General features: G+C 41.7%; 1 protein-coding gene across 2 annotated transcripts in view; it reads right to left on the bottom strand.

Annotated features, from left to right (window-relative positions):
- Positions 1 to 3,019: 3,019 nt before the first annotated feature.
- The window catches only part of LOC122539514 (uncharacterized protein C4orf54-like), a 31,583-nt gene continuing 14,691 nt past the window's right edge, over positions 3,020 to 19,911 (bottom strand). The window contains exon 3 of one of the 2 annotated variants that reach the window (XM_087979905.1): positions 3,020 to 3,159. The gene's annotated coding sequence lies outside the window, so the exon portion shown is untranslated. Of the gene's footprint in view, positions 3,160 to 7,785; positions 12,491 to 19,911 lie in introns of those variants that run through there. The other variant, XM_043674457.2, reaches the window with a different exon arrangement.

The raw sequence follows: 19,911 nt of genomic DNA, 5'->3' as shown, positions 1-19,911 counted from the left end.
CATTCTTTTTGCTCAGCTTGACTTTCAGAGGGTTGCCTGTAGGACGTGCTTGCCACTCTGCCAGAGGGGAAGGAGCGTCCACTGGGCCCTTAACATGAGTGTGATGGCTCCACCCTTTTTCAGTAGTTCAGACGGCTGTTTCAGTAGTCAGGAGGGTTAGGAACGGTCCCTCCCAGATTGGGTGCAGTTTGGTATCTTTCCAGATTTTGATCAGGACCCAATCACCCGGTCTTATCCGATGTACTGCGAACTCAAGTGGAGGTGTCTGGGTCAACAGACCCTTCTTCCTAAGGACAGACAAAGAAGAGCCGAGCGCCACAATATAGTTCTTTAAAAACTTATCATTGAACTCTACAGTTGGCAATTGTCCTGTCACTTCCTCATAATTTCCTCTAATTAGGGTTGGCTCAAAAATAGGCACCAAGAATTCCTCGCCTTTTACTCCGGAAACCCATAGATTCTTGTTAATCAATTTAACCCCGGTAGGTCTAAAACTTAGGGATGACCGTGCCGCTCCCGTGTCCACCAAAAATACTGCCTCCTCCCCTTCAGGTCCCACCTTTAAATTTATCAAGGGTTCCCGGTGGGTCTCAGGAGGAAGGAACCCCTGACTCCCCTAATCTTCATCGAAGGTCATTCGGGAAACTGCTTCCCTTTCTCGTACTAATTCCGGGCATTCCCGTTTAAAATGCCCCACTTTCCCACAACAGTAACACCCTGCCTGTTGCCTCCTTTCCCGGGTGTCCGACCTTTGTCTTTTGTGTTCTCCCCTACCCTTCCTGTTACCCCCTGATCCCATTGTCCTTTTTGTTATTTCTTCTACTGCCCCCACTATCATTTGGCTTTCTGTTTCTGCTTCTCGTCTTCCCTTTTCACGTACACTTTCTGTGCCTCACCTAACAGTTCTTCCATCTGTCTTTCACTCCATCCATCTAATTTCTGTAATTTCTTTTGTATGTCCGGCCATGATTTAGTTACAAACTGGATCTTTAAGAGTCCCTGTGCTATCGGATTATCGGGATCCATTCCCGAATATTTCCTTGTGGCCTCCTTGAGCCTTTTGAGAAATGCAGAAGGGGTTTCATCCTTCTCTTGTCGTACTTCAAAGGCCTTAACAAAGTTTTGTGATCTAGGTACCGCCTCTTTAATTCCTAATCTTACCATTTCTTGTAGATCCCGCATTGACTCCCTATCTTCTCTGTCATTATTTTCCCAATGAGGGTCAACATTTGGGAATTTCTGTTCTGCTGGGGCCCCTTCTTCCCCAACTGGGTGCTTCTTTTCCCATTCCTGTAAAGCCGCTCTCCTGATCATACCTCGTTCTTCCCCTGAAAATAACGTTCCTAAAATTGCCAACAGTTCTTCCCAGGTATATAAATTAGGCCCTAGGAATTGGTCTGATTGTTCGGCTAGTCCAACTGGATCCTCTATTAAACTTTTCATTTCCTTTTTAAAAACCCTGACTTCACTGCTAGTTAAGGGAGCGTTTACATATCCAGTTGTACCTTCCCCAGTTGGAACCTCTCTTAAGGGACATAATTTTATATTTTCCATTATCTCTGCCCCTCCTTTGCGTGTGGTGGCTCGAGTGACTCTGGGCCCCCATTGGGTTCTGCATCTTTTAGTTCAGAGTTCATTCCCCTTTCTGTGTCTGGACTCGGTTCTACTTCGGGAGCTGTAGGCTTGTTCCGGGGAGTAGTATATGGGGGCGGAAAACACGTTAAGGGATCCAATTGTGGCTTCCCTTGTTCATTCTTTTTCTGTTCTTTCCCTGATTCCTCCGTATTCATGGGACATAATTTTACTCCCGTGCTCCCTATCCAGCAAGCCGCATAATCGGACTCTTTTTGACTGTACGGTTCTTTTTGATTGACATATATATTAAGGTCTTGACACAGCCAATCCGCATCGGACCCATATTTGGGCCAAAAATACCAGGTGCCTTAATACTTTCTCTAGTCCAAACGAAACAACAATAGTTTATCATTGTAGCCTTATCTTTCTCCCGCGTCCGGGAGTTGTGTTCCCAATTACCCAACAATCTCCCCAAAGAACTGTCGGGCAGGATATATCCCCCTTTAACATTATTTGCAGATCGATCGTTACACAGGCAACTCCCCGTGCCTCCCATTGTTGCTAATTTAATTAATCTTAACGAGGTCCGGTGTCACCTTCTTCCACACCCCCTTCAGGGTCCTAAGCACCTTACTCGTCTGATTAATCTGACCAATTATATGCTTTTTTTTTGAGACTTCAACTGTTCTCCATAAATCACTTTTATGTAAGGATAAAAGAGATTAGTTAGAAACTGATAGTAAGGCAGTCATGACCTGTAAAAAGAACAGGAGTTAACATTTTATTTCATAATCTGTAAAATCCTTAACCTTAAAAGAAGTCATGTTAAAATTTCCATAGTAGAAATCAGATTCAAAACAGTCCCGGATCTCAAGCTCCAGGGAACAAAACACAAACATTCAAACAAATGTGCATTCAAACCGAATCCCAAAGGGTTAAACTTTCTACAAGCTGTACAGCTCTTTCTCTCTCGCTCCCTCTCTCTCTCTCACACACACACACAGACACCGTGTCTCACAGACACTTTGAGCTTCCCGCAACAACTCCTCTAGCTTTTGAATATTTTTCTGGACGTCTGGCCATAAGTTAGCTACTAGCCCTTCTAACATGGGCTGTTTACCATTGACATATGCTTTATTTTATATATCGCCAATTCCCCATACTTTCGTATGTCCCGACCACCAAGGCAATACTTAAAGGTCTCTTTTCTTATCTTGGTCTGTGCACAGAGTTACCTGGTTGTTTTGGTGCGGCCCGTCTCGTGGCAATTCCTGCAGCAAATACCGCTGCCCCCGGTCGCCCAGATATATCCTTTAAGACCTTTCCCTACCCGGGTCTTGTGCACAAGAGTTGCCTAAACAAACCCGCCGCGTCTGCCCGCCTTGTTTCCAGGGTCTCCCAGTCCGGATCGTACTCGCCCAAACCGCGAACGACAAGCAAGGGAGTCGGCGATCACCGAAATCTGCGAGGTGCACCTCCCCCGTCGTCCCAAGAGTGTCGGGCCGTCGGAGGTTTGGATCCCGGATGAGCCCCCAATTGTGAGAACCAGAACTCACTCACAAATCAATTAGCCTGAGACAAAGCCTTGGAAACAAGAACAATTTATTACAGCCTTGCAAGTATCGGACGCTTCTGCAATCAAGCAGAAATGCGCGTGAAAACAGAGCATGTTAGCTTTCTTATTCAGTTTACAAGTTGCGGAATCACGCCTCCCTTTTCCCATCCTATCATAAGCCGATTACCTCACTTGTTTTTTTCACTCTAGTTATTTTCTTATCTGGCCATCCTGCTGTCCTTGTCTGCATTTTTTGTTCTTTGTTTGTTATAGCTTGTTCTTTTATCCAGTTTCTCTTATCATACTATAAGCTTTATTGTGAAATGCCTCTGCTGCTTCTTTTTATGGTCAACTACAACACTTTAAAGTTATTTCCTGCTTAAAACTATTTTCTTTAAAAGACCCTCTATATTCATTAAAATCTTAGCCTTAAGTATGCTACATGCTACATGCTACAAGAATTCCGCGACACCTTCCCCTCCCCCCACAACACCCCCTCACCCATCTGCAACAGCAACAATTCCAATCTCCCACAACTGTCAAAGATACCAGGCCTTTTGACAAGCTGTTCTGACCGTTGCTGAATTATAGAATATTTTATTGAAGTTGATCACGCATTATTGGGTACCAAGTTTTTAAAATGTCATCAGCAGCACTGTGTTTCCTTGGAAGGATAAGGCTGACTGTCGCGTGTGGGTCATATGCCAAAATAAATTTCAAAGATATCCTCATCACTTCATCCAACTCCACAGGGTAGGGAAGGTGGTTGGGCCTGGGAGGGATGCTTTTCGGAGGGTCGGCGTGGACTCGATGGGCCGAATGGCCTGCTTCCACAGGGGTTCTATAATACTTTGGATTGACACAACAATGGTACTGCAGGTTTGCGGCATTGTTCAAGGTGCTATTTTTCAAATTAGATGTTATATTGAGTCTAAAACCCAGTCTCAATCCCTCAGGTGGATGTAACAAATCAACTGCTTCAAAGATCAAGAGAAATTCTCTGACTATAACCTGACCAGTATTTATCCTCCAAACACCATCATTAAATCTGGTCATTTTACTTTGCTGTCAGTGGGACAAAAATTGTTTGTAACTTTACCTGCATTACAACAATAGCTACACTTCAAAAAGTACATTGCTAAATTGTTTAGGACATACCGAAGTCAGGAAGGGTGCTGTACAAATGCAAAACTATCTTTCAAAGACTGGAGCGGACACGCTTTTGAACGTAAGTGAAAATGTTTTGCATTAGTTTTTGTCAATAACTGTGTCAAATGCACAAATGATATTGTTGTGTCTCTCCAAGATAGGTTGCTGGGCATTTGTTACAAGGAAAAAAGATGAATTTTAAAAATTTATTATGATCATCTCTCATATGATAAAGCAAATAAGAGTATTCAGTGCTGACTTGTAAAGTAACTGGAACTGTGGGTTACCCCACAGTGAAGCAAAATACTGTGGGATGCTGCAAATCTGGTATAAAAACAGAAACTGCTGGAATCACTCAGCAGGTCTGGCAGCATCTGTGAAGACAGAAACAGGAGCAGCTCAGTGACCTTTCGTTAGATTTGCAATTTGTACTTTTCCTGCAAACTCCCCTTCAGTTTGACTGCACTGTACATGTTTCTATAAGGTAAAGTCACCATAGTCTTACCAGACCATAGGGCTGCTCTCTCATTAGAGAGAGGCAACTGGTGGTAGTTTAACCTGAGGGTGACCACACCTCAGGTAAGGGAGACTTTAAGAATGAAAGCCCTTTTTGATAACTTCAGCTGGTATAGGAGTTGAACCCACACTGTTGGTATCACTCTGTTTACTAACCAGTTAACCTACCTCCTTACAATAGCCCACCGACAAAAGAGGGATTATACGCTCTCCTTATTCCTGTTACCATCTCATTTACCAGTTCTGAAACTGATTTTTCATTTACAAGAAAAAATCATTTTGCAATTACTTACAAAAGAAGACTATGAATGGAAAAATAGCAATGCAGCAAAAGGAAGAGGCCATTCATTTTCTCAAGTCTTTCCTGCTCTTCAATGAGATTATTAGATTAGAATTTGTTTTATTGTCACATGTACTCACATGACTACAGTGAAAGGTTTACAAGTCGCCACATGGCACCATCTTAGGTACCAAGGTACCTAGATACAGATTCTTAAGAACAAATTCTTAGGGGAAAAAAATAGAAATAAAAAGTCTAGCAATAAATTAGAAAAATAGAGAAATGTATTCCTTCCAACCCAGAATGCACCAGGCTCCATCTGGAGATCAGGAGTGTAGGAGTCGAGTCCACGCGGAGGCTGGGAGTTGAGCAGGACTGATCTGTGACCTGACTCCATGTATCAGCCTTGGCTTCAGATCCCTTCACAAACTTAGCTAGAAAAAAAAATCGATCTCTGATTTAAAATTATTAAATGAAGTAGCACCTCCCACTGCTTGTGAGGGAGAATCACATTTCTACCATATTTTCAGTGAACTTCTGAAAGGCCAGGCTCTGATTTGAAGATTATTTCGCCTTGTCTTAGGCTTTCCCAGCTGCGTAAAAAGCTTCACCTCAGCATGGTAGATCACAATAATAAACCACTACAGGTCCACTTGAATAGAATCATGCTTTATGGCAGGAAATTGGTTTTCTAAGATAGAATTCAGATCCGTGCAAGTCGTGGGTTCAGTAGTTTCAAGTATCAACTTGGCTTGTGTTTCAGTGGCTGCCATTCTCTCCTTTCAGTTTACAGTGTAACATATTAATTCTTCAGACACCTGCTCTGAATTTTAAAACAGATGATCCCAAGCTCAGTACCTTCAATATGACTTTCACTATGACCTGAACTGACTTCTAGATTCTTGTTTCAACAGAACTTGTGATGATTGAAAGGAGCTGTGCTAAATCTCATTGCTGGGTCCCATGGGGAGAGGGAGGTTAGATTTATGGGAGGAGGGGTTTGTATTCCTTGATGCTCCCACCTTCCCTGACTAAAATGTCCATATGTAACCCACTCCCCCCAGCTAAAACCGTTTATTACACTAAGGGGCAGGTTTTCATTAATTCAGAGTGGGATGTCCACCCAGCAGACAATCTGATTGAAGCCAGCAACACTTCAACCCTAGCAGCAGCAGAAGTGAGCAGTGACCATTCTGGGACTAGGAGAAGTCACAGAGGATAGCACTGACCCCAAACCTTGCACCTCTAAATAAGGAGCTTTTCTTTGTGCCTGACAGCAGACTGTGCAGTGAAAGCTGAGAAGCCTCCTCCTCTGTCTCTATAAAATGAGCCATTTGGGGAGGCAATAGCCTACTGGTATTATAACTGGACTCTTAATACAGAGATGGAAATGTGTTGCTGGAAAAGCGCAGCAGGTCAGGCAGCATCTAGGGAACAGGAGAATCGACGTTTCAGGCATTAGCCCTTCTTCAGGAAATATCCCTAATGCCCGAAACGTCGATTCTCCTGTTCCCTAGATGCTGCCTGACCTGCTGCGCTTTTCCAGCAACACATTTCCATCTCTGATCTCCAGCATCTGCAGACCTCACTTTCTCCTCTTAATACAGAGACCCAGCTAATGTTCTTGGGTCCCTGGTTTGAATCCTGCCAGGGCAGATGGTGGAATTTGAATTCAATTTTAAAAATCTAGAATTAAGAGTCTAATGACCATGAAACCGTTGTCAATTGTAGGAAAAACCCATCTGGTTCACTAATGTCCTTTGAAGAGGGAAACTGCCATCCTGGTCTGGCCTACATGTGACTCTAGACCCACAGCAATGTGGTTAACTCTGGGTCATTAGGGATGGGCAATAAATGCTGCCTAAACAGCGACGCCTTCATCCCATTAATGAATTTATAAAAACTAAAGGGCTCCAGGTTGATTGGCCTTCTTGGATCATTCTCTTCCCATGGGGATGTGGGAGATGGTCAAGACTAGACAGGAATGCAAGCAGCCCACCCACCTCATTTTATGAGCTCTCCCTGCCCATCCACGTCCCCTCCCCCCCTACTCAATTCCCTTCTTCAGATGAACAGCTGGATTGAGGGAGTCTGAGAGTTTAATAGAATGAACGCCACACAGGTACTGTTATATCTGTTATAGTGATTACATCAGTCAGTTGCAACTGAGGATAGAATGCCCAAAACAAACACAGAGAAAGCTGGAGAATATAATTGTCCCTTCAGAACGTGGTCGTGGTGAGCTACCTTCTTGAACCCCTGAAATTCTTGGGGTGTGGGTACATCCAGAGGGAGGGAGTTCCAGGATTTTGACCCAGCAACACTGAAGGAAGGGCAATGATATATTTCCAAGTCAGGATGGTGAGCATCTTAGAGTCATTGAGGTCTACTGCACAAAAGAAAGGCCGTACGTCCCATTCTGTCTGCGCTGGTCACAAACAACCACTGAAGGAACAGTGATATATTTCCAAGTCAGGATGGTGAGTGGTTTGGAGGGGAACTTATAGGGATTGGTGTTCCCATGTATCTGTTGCCCTTGTCCATGTCAGTGGTAGAGATGAGAGATTTGAAAGATGCTGTTTGGAGAGTCTTGGTGAGCCGGTTGGAATTTAGTGGGATATTTAAATTGTAAATGTTTTAATACATCTGATCCTAAACTCTAATCCACTAAAAAAACGTTTTAAAGGAAAAGCTAAGCCACACACAACTGTTCACTGGAAAATTACATTATCTTTATTCAGCAAATCCAATACATACATAATATTGGCCTGCACATTGCTTCCATATTTGACATTATAAAGAAGTAAGAAACAGTCCTCCATTTATTAACACAGTTATAAAATACTTTCCCTATGTGCAACACTTGACTAGTGCAATTTCCTGATGTACATCTGTATCTTTACAATATTTTATCAGTTTCAAGGATCTTTCTCAAGCTCATTTCTGTGATCCACATTTTGCTCCTCTTCCTCTTCAATTTCACCCTCATCCCAACAGCTAGCCAATGCTTCTACCAACAATTGCTCCCTTGAATTGGGAGACAGCCTTCAATTTCCACGGAGCTAGATACAATAGTGATTTGGTAGTTCTTGTGTACTACGGGATTCCTTCCTTACATCTCTGTCGAACATAACTCGCACCGTCTTTACACGTACTGTGAACATTCTTTTTACAATATACATCTGACACATTGAAACAGTGTAAACAGTAGACAGTATGGGTGGAACTCTTGGCTAGACGAAGTTAGGTGCACCGTACTTTACAATGTTCAGAAAACAAAAAAATGCTGGAAATCACAGGGGGTCATGCAGCATCTGTAGAGAGAGAGCATGGACGCTGCCTGACCCAATGCGATTTCCAGCATTTTTTGTTTTCAGTACAGATTCCAGCATCTGCAGTAATTTCCTTTTACAATTCAGGGTTGATGCAACAAAACCAACACAGAAAATGCTGGAGAAACTCAGCAGGATTGGCAGCACTTACGGAGAAAAAACAGAGTTAACATTTTGAGTCTGGGCTGGAGAGTCACACTGGACTTGAAACGTTAACACTGTTTCTCTCTCCATAGATGCTGCCAGACCTGCTGAGCTTTTCCAGCAATTTTTGTGTTTGCTTGTTTCAGAGTATTTTGCTTTATGCCAATGTATATAGCATGGCCTACCCAGGAAAGTGCCATCGACATGTACTTGACAGTAAATGAGTAACTGACCTCTAGTCAATAAAATAAAACACAGTACCAACCAAGGCAGTGGAAAAGGAGAAAATAATAAAGACTCATGTGAAAATCAAATAGTATTTTTTAACAAAGTTGCAGCCTTAGCAGCTTGTGAACCCTGACTTATACTTAATATTTCAGAACACATACTTGATACCAGACTGAAAGTGCACACTGCAACTTCTTCAGAGTTGATTACCCTATTGTGTTACAAATCTTTAGTTCTAGGATCAATCTATGAATTAAAGATTTAAAAATAATTAGTTCAGTGCAGGCAGCTTTCCTTTCAAAAATAATTTCAGGCTCAGAACGATTTCTCTGGTGCTGTTCCCTGGGGGTAAATCAGAAGGAAATAAAATATCACAGATATCTCACATCATTTTCTCTGTTTGAAAGTGATGGTTGGAGAATCAAGCATGGAGGGCTCCAATTTGTCTGTTGTCTTTTCCATATTTGCTGCACACAATCTGAAAGATACAGAAACATCTCCCTTTCTCCATCCACCAAGAGTTAGGAACACATTCAGGTTGTTTAAATTCCCAAACTAATGGAAACTGAAGAGCTCCTGGCAGTCAGGTCCTTCAGGAACACCTGCTGGTACAGCACTGTTTTAAAAATATTACAGCAATACATTTTCATTTTAAAATGTATCCTTTTATTTGCAGGAATTCAGATGGATATGAAATATAATTTTACCTTATCCCTGACTTAGCTCAATGGGTCTGTAGTCCAAAAAGGCAAGACCACCATCTTTGAGTTCATCAGGCTGGTGTTTTTTTAGCCGGGGCAGAGAATGTGTTGAGGAAACAGAGAGTGTATGTTATACCCTTTCCCCACTAAGATTCACCCCTAGCTGCTCCCAGATCAGTGATGGTATGAGTTACTGCAGATCTTGCCTCCTTTCTATTTAATATATTGTCAGGGATTTGAAATCTTAGAAACACCATGCTCGAAACTTCCTGCAGATTATGATGAAACAAAGATTCTCTTTTTGTAACATGAGTGGATTTCCCCCTTAAAGTGTCTTAAATGTGACCTCTGATTGACACCCTCTACGGCAACACTTTTATTTTCGATGCTGCACATATTGATGGTTACAATGAGACTTTTGAATTGTTGTCAAACCCCGGGCCAGAAACTATCCTGCTTCCAATTTGGGAGTAACCACTTCTGAGGTTGTCCAAACTCATATGTAGAAAAACAAAACTGGGGATAATGAAATATTTCTGCACTGTATTCATTTCTCTTCATCGATGTGGTTCATTTGAAGATATTGGGATATTGAGCAGGCTCCATGAGGTTCATATATACACAAGGACTTCATTTTCCTAATTTCCACTGACAGTGAAATTCTCAACAATCAGAAGTTTTCCAAACCAACAATGATGTGATGCAATAGGTCATTTGGTTCATTATCTTTGCCCTTTGAAAGACCTGTCCAATTAGTCCCAACCCCCCTTCTGATCCCTCACTGACCCACAAAATAGCCCCTTCCAACCATATTTCCTATTCCCTTTTGAAATTCATTATTGAATCTGCTTCCATCATCCTTTCAAGCAGTGTTTCCCAGATCACAATGACTCACTCTACAATATAAATTGATACTCATTCATTACTGCATCCACTGCCTTCAATTTTTGAACATCTCTATCCAATCTCCTGCCAACTACCTCAATTTTGAACAGACTTATCAGAGTTTCTCTGGACTCTCTGCATAGCTTGAACTCTTGTATCCTGGTTTTTCATTCCAATAAACCTCTGTTTTAACCAGATGTTTGCTATTTTTAGATCAGATTTTCACCTATTAGAAAGTTTGCTAGATAATTGCCCAAAGTTCTCGAAAATGTATTGTCACCCTACTTTGGTGCCTCCAACACAGTACCTGCATTTCTTGCTAACATTTGTTAAGAAGTCCACTCAAAACAAAATGAATGAAAATAATCAGCAAAAGTGATTGAGGGTTTCTACGAGTCCTCCCCTTTCGAGAGTCGGGAAGTCTGCTCTAACACGAAATAATAAAATTTTTTACTTTAATACAAACCGTGCACTGTAACTGGTGCATGTGTTACAAGTTGCTGCCCCATCCCAAAAATTACTTTTCAGCTCAGCTGCACTGCAGTTGCCATTAACACCACAATGGGAAATGCTTTAGAATTCTGTCCATACCCCAAACATGAACAGCGCTGATCACTGAATATCTTTAAAGTATTATTTTCAAAAAGAAGTACGAATCTATCTTTTTGGCGGTTCAGTAACAGATTAGCTCTGCCTGTAGTTTCGAAGTGCAAATGGTCTTGCTAGAAACCCTGAGAATTGTTGCAAATGTAAACAGGATTGACATTGCACCAGGACCTTCTATAACAAACCAAAGAGTATCATCACCACACACCAGTAAAACTAAATGACTAGATATTCCTGTCCTGTAAAATTACCAAGTTACCTCTGACTAGATTATACCTGTTATTTGCTCCTGACTTTGGTTGAAAGCATCATTTAGAATTCCTGATGTTAGGGTGCAGAATCCGACTGCTTGGTGGTAGCTGGGTGCAATGATGAAATGTTTGATGTTTATATTTCCGCCAGGAGTCAGGCACCCAAGGGGTGTGCTTCTGGAAATAGCAAGTGTGTGTTGCCAGATTTCCTGTTTGCTAACTTTAAAGGATACTCTAAAAATGCGCCCCCAGGGGCTGAGACTCCATGATAGGACAGCAATTAATAAAATTGTACAATGTGTACAAGGCTGATATTATGCCAGACTCTATGAAATAAAATGCAAAGAGCTACAAGTTATCATTCTAGGTAATGGTCACTATTTCCTTCATGTCTATGCTACATATGGCACTAGTTAACCAATGGATGTGCTTATGTCAACTAATTGTTAGAGAACAAATACGGAGGAACCACATCTGCTTGACTTTACCCAAGTCTTTGCTTTGCTTAAAAATAAGTAGTGTCAGGCTAAATCGCTATCACCAGCATAGCAATTGTCACAAAATCGTGAGGAAACAGCCATCTAGACTTACCAGAGTCAGAAAGTTTGAATCAAATAAAACATAAAATCTAAAACTGGTATAAACTATTCTGTAGATTAGATAATTTTGTTTTTGCTCTGCACAGCCCTAATACAAAAGACAGTTGCAGCTTAAACCTTTAATTAAATCTAAATTGAGGTATGTAACAGATGGAGTTGCTTGCACTTGGTAACATTATCCTTCACTGAATAACCTATGTCACAGTTTATTAGGACTTGTTTGTGAATAATATTATCTTGAATGCGCTGGCACTACAAGTGTCAAACGTGCACAAATTCAAACAGGGTCACTAAATTCTTCCTCAATACCTTACAATCAAATATTAGTTTATCTGTGACTTACTGCTATCACCTCTTCCACCATCAAAGTGCTGTCATGTACAAGTTTCACTACAATGACAAACCAGTTATCATCTTTAATATCAAAATGATGAGCAAATGCACAGTCATCTAGTGTCGTCAGTCATTAAAATTAAAAGGCATTGAATGCTCTGGCATAAAATATTTATACATGCTGCCAAAAATGTTGCTTATTACTTTGAACAGTAAAGAATTTATATTAAACACACATAACTACATTTGAGAATAGGAAAATCCTAAGGAAGTTTTAAGAAGTTGTTTTGCATTATAAAGCAGTCTTCATATGACATTCTTCAGTCACATCTCCTCCTGAATAAATACAGATAATATCAGAATTAGTCTCATATCTTACATTGTTGCATTTACGTTTGACAATGCATTTTAACCCTTATAAATAAGACAAAGCAATTTATTTATAGTATAGGATTAATTATAGAAAGTACCTGATTGGAACTCTATATGATCAGCACGGATGGAGGGCCATCAGCCCAGTGTGCACGTGCTGATTCTCTGAAAGAACTTTCTAATTAAATCCCACTCTCCCTGATTTCTCCTCAAAGCTTTGACTGTTTTTCCAAATGCTTTTGCAAATCACCAAAATTCCTATTGCATTAGCTTACTGCACTCTTTATGGCACGTGTTCCAGAACAGAATAACTTACTGAATAAAAAAGAAAATTCTGATTATCTCTCCACTCAGCCCTTTTGCCAATTACCTTAAATTTGCAGAGCAAAAGCAAAGAAACTGCAGATACTGAAAACCTGAAATAAAAAACAAATGTGCTTTAAGAATCTGGCAGCATCTGTAGAGAGGAACAGAGATAATTTTGAACCAAGCATTGCTCTTCTTCAAAACTAAACAAAAGAATAAAATATTGGTCTTGGATCATTAACTCTGTTTCTCTCTCCACAAATGCTGCAGACCTGCTGCGTTTCTACAGCATTTATCAACTTTGTTACCTTCAATCTATATTCGCCAAATCCCCTGCCAATGGTTTCTCCCTGCTTATTTGATCAAAACCCTTTCATAATCTTTAAGCCTCTCTTAAATCTCTCCCATGCCTTCTTTGATCTCAGGGGAGCAATCCCAGCTACTCTGGTCTCTTCACCTCACAGAAATCCCTCATCCCTGAAATCATTCAAATGCCCCTCTTCAATGCCTTAACATTGTTCCTCAATTGCGGTGTCCAGAATTAAAAATAAGAAGCTAGCTGTGACATAAGCAATGTGCTATATATAATTAGCATACCTTATTTGCTTTAATATTCAATTTACAAAGTACAGGGTACCGTATGATTATGTTTTTCTAAAAAAAAGCCATATCACTTTGTCCTGTCACCTTTAACCATCTCTGTATATTTTGATAATTTACATCCAGGAATTGCTGTCTTAATTTTTTCCTTTTTCATTTTCTCTATTGACGTTGATCCTCTCAACTGGTTTGTTTGAATTATAGAACAGTTACAGTGCAGAAGAGGCCATTCAACTCTTCGTATCTGCACTAGCTTTCTGGACCAGCACCTTGTCTTGTCCCATCCCGCACCCTTACCCTTTAACCCTGCAAATCTATCCTCTTGTTACTTGAAATCCCTGCTTCTCTTTGCTGCTATCTTTGATTGTGGTCAACATGAGGAGTGACCTTTACCAGGAAGATGACTAAGTCCATTAGATAGTGAACTATCATCAACACATGGGAAGCCACCAGCTGGCAGAGACCTGGGTTCCCATGGCAAAGTAAACAAATCTCACTCTGTCACTGGCAGCAGGTCAAGATAGGAGTGATGGGAGACTTTGACATGTAACAAGGTTTCTGCTTTCTTTAACCCCTAACCCAAGAAATCTGAGAAGTTGGTTTTCAAATTTCTACCTGACTATAAAGATGACCTTGCTGATTGTCTGTAATAGAAAACTCCCACTTTTCATCGCTATGATATTACAGGATTGGGGGGGGGGGGGGGGGGGGGAGGTGATAGGGATTGGCTGGTGGGTGGGGGGGATGTGGGGACAGGCAGGTTCACCAAGTAATTTTAAGGCAGAGGTAGACAGATTTTTCATTAACAAGGGAGTCAATGGTTATCAGGGGATAGGCAGGAATGTGATATTGAGGACACAAATGATCATTTGTGATCTTGAATGACAAAGCAGGCCTGAGGGGCTGAATGGCCTAATTTAATCATAGAGTCACAGAGATGTACAGCATGGAAACAGACCCTTCAGTCCAACCCATCCATGCCAACCAGATATCCCAACCCAATCTAGTCCCACCTGCCAGCACCCAGCCCATATCCCTCCAAACCCTTCCTATTCATATACCCATCCAAATGCCTCTTAAATGTTGCAATTGTACCAGCCTCCACCACATCCTCTGGCAGCTCATTCCATACACGTACCATCATCTGTGTGAAAACGTTGCCCCTTAGGTCTCTTTTATATCTTTCCCCTCTCACCCTAAACCTATACCCTCTAGTTCTGGACTCCCCGACCCCAGGGAAAAGACTTTGTCTATTTATTCTGTCCATGCCCTTCATAATTTTGTAAATCTCTATAAGGTCACCCCTCAGCCTCTGATGCTCCATGGAAGACAGCCCCAGCCTGTTCAGCCTCTCCCTGTAGCTCAGATCCTCCAACCCTGGCAACATCCTTGTAAATCTTTTCTGAACACTTTCAAGTTTCACAACATTTTTCTGATAGGAAGGAGACCAGAATTGCATGCAATATTCCAACAGTGGCCTAACCAATGTTCTGTACAGCCACAACATGACCTCCCAACTCCTGTACTCAATTCGCTGACCAATAAAGGAAAGCATACCAAACGCCTTCTTCACTATCCTATCTACCTGCGATTCCACTTTCAAGGAGCTATGAACCTGCACTCCAAGGTCCCTTTGTTCAGCAACACTCCCTAGGACCTTACCATTAAGTGTATAAGTCCTGCTAAGATTTGCTCTCCCAAAATGCAGCAACTCGCATTTATCTGAATTAAAGTCCATCTGCCACTTCTCAGCCCATTGGCCCATCTGGTCCAAATCCTGTTGTAATCTGAGGTAACCCTCTTTGCTGTCCACTACACCTCCAATTTTGGTGTCATTTGCAAAGTTACTAACTGTACCTCTTATTATGTATGTTCATATAAACAAAGAGAGACATAATCTTGAGGAACATTTCTCATTTTAGGCACATTATCAGCCACAACAGCAAACTGTCTTTTAATTCACTTGGATGTGGGTGCTGCTGGCCGGGCTTAGCGTTTACTGCCTCATCCCTAGTTGCCCCTTGAGATGGTGGGGCTGAGCTGTCTGCTTAAACTGCTGCAGTCCATGTGCTGTAGGTAGACCCAGAATATCCCTTAGGGAGGGAATGCCAGGATTCTGACCCAGTGACATTGAAGGAACGGCGATATAATTCCAAGTCGGGATGATGAGGGGCTTGGAGGGGATCTTGTAGGTTGTGATGTTCCCATGTGTCTGCTGGTTTTATCCTTTTAGGTGGAAGTGGTGTGGGTTTGAAACATGCTGTCTAAGGATATTTGATGAATTCAACAACTTTAAATCGTAAGCATCCCTCCCATTTTTTCAGACAGTGAGACTGAATGATGGTTCTGTTCTAACTAGTTGTTTCTTTATCTATCCTGTTATCATCCCCTTTGTAAATTTATTGTAAAAAAAACATTTTGCTGAAGATTATCATCTTGTACTCATCAGGAAGTTTACAAGAAGTAAAAATGTAAAAAGGAAGAACATTTTATACTGAGTTAGAAGAGCATGCTGATTGTTGACATGTGGACTCTGATTGATGGAGGTGATGTAGCTCACTTGATGATGTGTATCCTGGTAGCTACATACATTGATGCACAAAGCACTGTTTTCTGAAAGAACATGTCCACACATTGTGCCTTTCTCAACTTTAAAAATAGACAACAATCATTCTTTGCTTAATTATTCAAAGCAATGCCTTGACCCAATCAGATGAGCAAGCGCTGATGTTGGCGGGGTGGACAAAGTCGAAAATCACATGACACCTGAGGAAGAAACGGGGTCTCTGAAAGCTTGTGGTTTCGAATAAACCTGTTGGACTATAACCTGGTGTTGTGTGATTTTGGACTTTGACCAATCAGATTCAACTTGCCTGGTTTAAATTCAAACAATGTTTGGCAGTTAATCGTAAGTCATCATCTAACTGGTACATTCTCCATGACAATGTCACCAACAATCAGAGTCAACATCTCCAACCAATCAGCATTCTGTTCTCAAACAATACAAAATGTGGTTTCCCTTAAAATTTGTAGTCTTGCAAATCTCCATTTGAAAGTGAGTCAAAGCTTTGCATTGTGTTTTGTTCAGAAATTATGCTCTGACAGGGGTGTCGGGAAAACTATCTGTCTGGATAATGGGACTTATGAACTAGCTCACTGTAGTTACGACAGCAGCTGCCCAGGCAGAAGAAACCTCCTTGGATCATACCTTATTTAAACTGATTTAACACCTCTGCTCAAACAGCAGGGGAGAGAAACCTCAGATATGTTCTCGAGAGCATGTGCACATTAGGTTCTCTGTTGAGTCATTGTGAGGCTTGTGTCTTTCAGTCAGTAGGTTGACCAAGCACTCCCGTGACTCGCTGTCAGCCTGTCCATGTTTCCAAATCCAGGGCCAACCATAGCCTGGGCAAAATAGGTCCTGAGTATTGGTCAGAGTATTGAGTACAGGAGTTGGGAGGTCATGTTGTGGCTGTACAGGTCATTGGTTAGGCCACTGTTGGAATATCGCGTGAAATTCTGGTCTCCTTCCTATTGGAAAGATGATGTGAAACTTGAAAGGGTTCAGGAAAGATTTACAAGGATGTTGCCAGGGTTGGAGGATTTGAGCTATAGGGAGAGGTTGAACAGGCTGGGGCTGTTTACCCTGGAATGTCAGAGGCTGACGGGTGACCTTATAGAGGTTTACAAAATTATGAGGGGCATGGATAGGGTAAATAGCAAAGTCTTTTCTCTGGGGTTGGGAATCCAGAACTAGAGGTTTAGGGTGAGAGGGGAAAGATATAAAAAAGACCTAAGGGGCATCTTTTTCACGCAGACGGTGGTGCGTGTATGGAATGAGCTGCCAGAGGATGTGGTGGAGGCTGGTACAATTGCAGCATTTAAAAGGCATTTGGATGGGTATATGAATAGGAAGGGTTTGGAGGGATATGGGCTGGGTGCTGGCAGGTGGGACTAGATTGGGTTGGGATATCTGGTCGGCATGGACGGGGTTGGACCGAAGGGTCTGTTTCCATGCTTTACAGCTCTATGACTCTATGATTGGCGAGAGGACTCTATCTGGTGGAGGTATTGCCATGGAGAATGCACCATTAATGCTGATTGACAATTAACTGTCAAGCTTTGTTTAAATTTTAAATCAGGCAGATTGGGTCTGATTGCTCAAGGCATTGGCCTCAGAAATGAAGTAGCAAATTGTTGTCATCTAATTTGTTTAATTGAAACAGATTCAGTATATGAACATGCTATTTCTGTTTGCAAAGAACAGGGCTCTGTATATTCAAATATGTAGCTTCCAGCACATGCAAGTGCAACACAGTTTTGGCCTGACTGACGTATACAACATTCAGTGACAGTGTGATACCAAGTAGGTTGGCTGTACTTCTCAAAGACCAGCCAACTTATCAAACAGCAAATTGTTCTTTGCAACAATCTAGGTACTGCCTGTATTCAACCAGCCACATTGGGCACATCACAATGTTCAACAGTAATGCAATTCTGCAAATGGACAGCAGTTGCTGGATAACCCTGAGTGTGACAATGAATTTAGGATTATCCATTGGGCTTCCAATGTGGTGTACTTGTGTGTGCTGGAAGTTATGAATACATGTGGCGTCGTTCTTTAGAGACAGAAAGTGTACCTCCACACATTGTGTCTATTTCAGTTCAACAAGACAGGGGGTTGCCAGTTGCTGGGTCATTTCTCAGGGCAATGCTCTGAATAATCACAGGTTCGCTTGCTGATCAATCAACACTCTCTTCTCATGCAGTAGAGATATTGGTTTTCCCCTTGTGCAGTCAGTTCTGCTGTAATGCGGTAGTTCTATTCTTGTGCAGTCCCGTGTTATGAGAAAATCACATAATAACAGCACCATTTAATCTAATACGGTCAGAGTCACATTATAATTAATACATGCTTTAAAAATTTGTGGTTTAAAAACAGTGTCCCCAATTTGTCAGTTGTTTTACAGTGAATTCGCGTTAATGAAACAAATGTTATAGCATAACGACCTGAATTAATATTCAGGATTATACAATGTCAACATGGATTTATGAAAGTGAAATGCTGTTTAACAAACCTATTGGAGTTCTTTGAGCTCATAACTCGTAGAATAGAGAGAGAGCCCTGGATGTGACGTATTTGGTTTGTCAGAAAGCTTTTGATAAAGCTTCCACATTAGTGGTTAGCTGGCAAAATCAAAGGTCACAAGATTTGGGATAATAAACTGGCATGGATTGGGAGTTAGTTAACAGACAGGAAACAGAGCATAAGTAAATGGGTCATTTTTGGAGTGTAAGGCAGACAAGTGGGATAGCGCAGGGATCAGTGCATGAACACCAGTTATTCACAATATATGTTGTGTTTGCATGAGGAAGCCAACTGTAGTACAGATCATTCTGTTATGACAAGAAAGTGAGGTCTGCAGATGCTGGAGATCAGAGCTGAAAATGTGTTGCTGGAACAGCGCAGCAGGTCAGGCAGCATCCAGGGAACAGGAGAATCGACGTTTCGGGCATTCCTGAAGAAGGGCTTATGCCCGAAACATCGATTCTCCTGTTCCCTGGATGCTGCCTGATCTGCTGCGCTGTTCCATTCTGTTATGACACCCATTTCGTCAATGTGAATTCGCTGTAATGCGATTGACAAACTGGGGACACTGTTTCTACAGCACAAACTTTTCAAATGTGTGTTGGCTATAATGCAATTACAGCACCAACACTTTAAGCACGGTTTCTAAAGTGCAGTTTCTCTATAATCATGTTATTGTGGAACTGATTGTGCTAAGGGCACAAATCTAGGTGAGATTGTGTGTAGTGAGGAGGATGTAAAGAAGAGCTAGGATGATTTAGACAGGTTGAGTGAGTGAGCAAATGTACGGCAGAATCTATAGAGTCACAGAGATAATGAGTGTAAAGTTGTTCATTTTAGTCGGAAAAACAGAATGGTAGGCTATTACCTCAATGGTGATAGATTGGCAAGTGTTGATTGTCAACGAGAACTTAATGACTTTGTATATCAGGCATTAAAAACAAGCATGCAGATACACTGTGCAGTCAGAAAGGCAAATGGTGTGATGGCCTTGAGTACTGGAGCAAGGAAGCATTAACTGCAGCTGTAGTAAGCCATGATGAAAACACAACAGGGTGTACTATACGTTGTTTTGGTCTCGTTACCTAAGAAAAGACGTACTTGGTGTAGAGGGAGTGCAGCAAAGACTGATTCCTGAGATGACAGGTTTGTTGTATGAGCAGGGTTTGGTTCAACTGGACCTGCATTCACTGGAGTTTGGAAAAATGAGAAGGAATCTTCTTGAATGCAGGGATAATATTTCTCGTGGCTTTGGGGGGAGGGGTTCAGGGTCACAGAATACAGGGAGGCCATTCCAGACTGAACTGAGAAGAGATTTCTTCACTCAGAGGTTAGTGATCTTGTGGAATTCTTTACTGCAGAAGGCTGTGGAGGTGAAGTCACTGAATAT

The sequence above is a fragment of the Chiloscyllium plagiosum genome, unplaced genomic scaffold (assembly GCF_037043375.1).
Source record: "Chiloscyllium plagiosum isolate Xiang-an unplaced genomic scaffold, Cpla_swu_hap1 HiC_scaffold_36, whole genome shotgun sequence".
Taxonomy (NCBI): Eukaryota; Metazoa; Chordata; class Chondrichthyes; order Orectolobiformes; family Hemiscylliidae; genus Chiloscyllium; species Chiloscyllium plagiosum.
The sequence above is the reverse complement of the archived record's forward strand: the minus strand, read 5'-3'. Positions and strand labels throughout refer to the sequence as shown.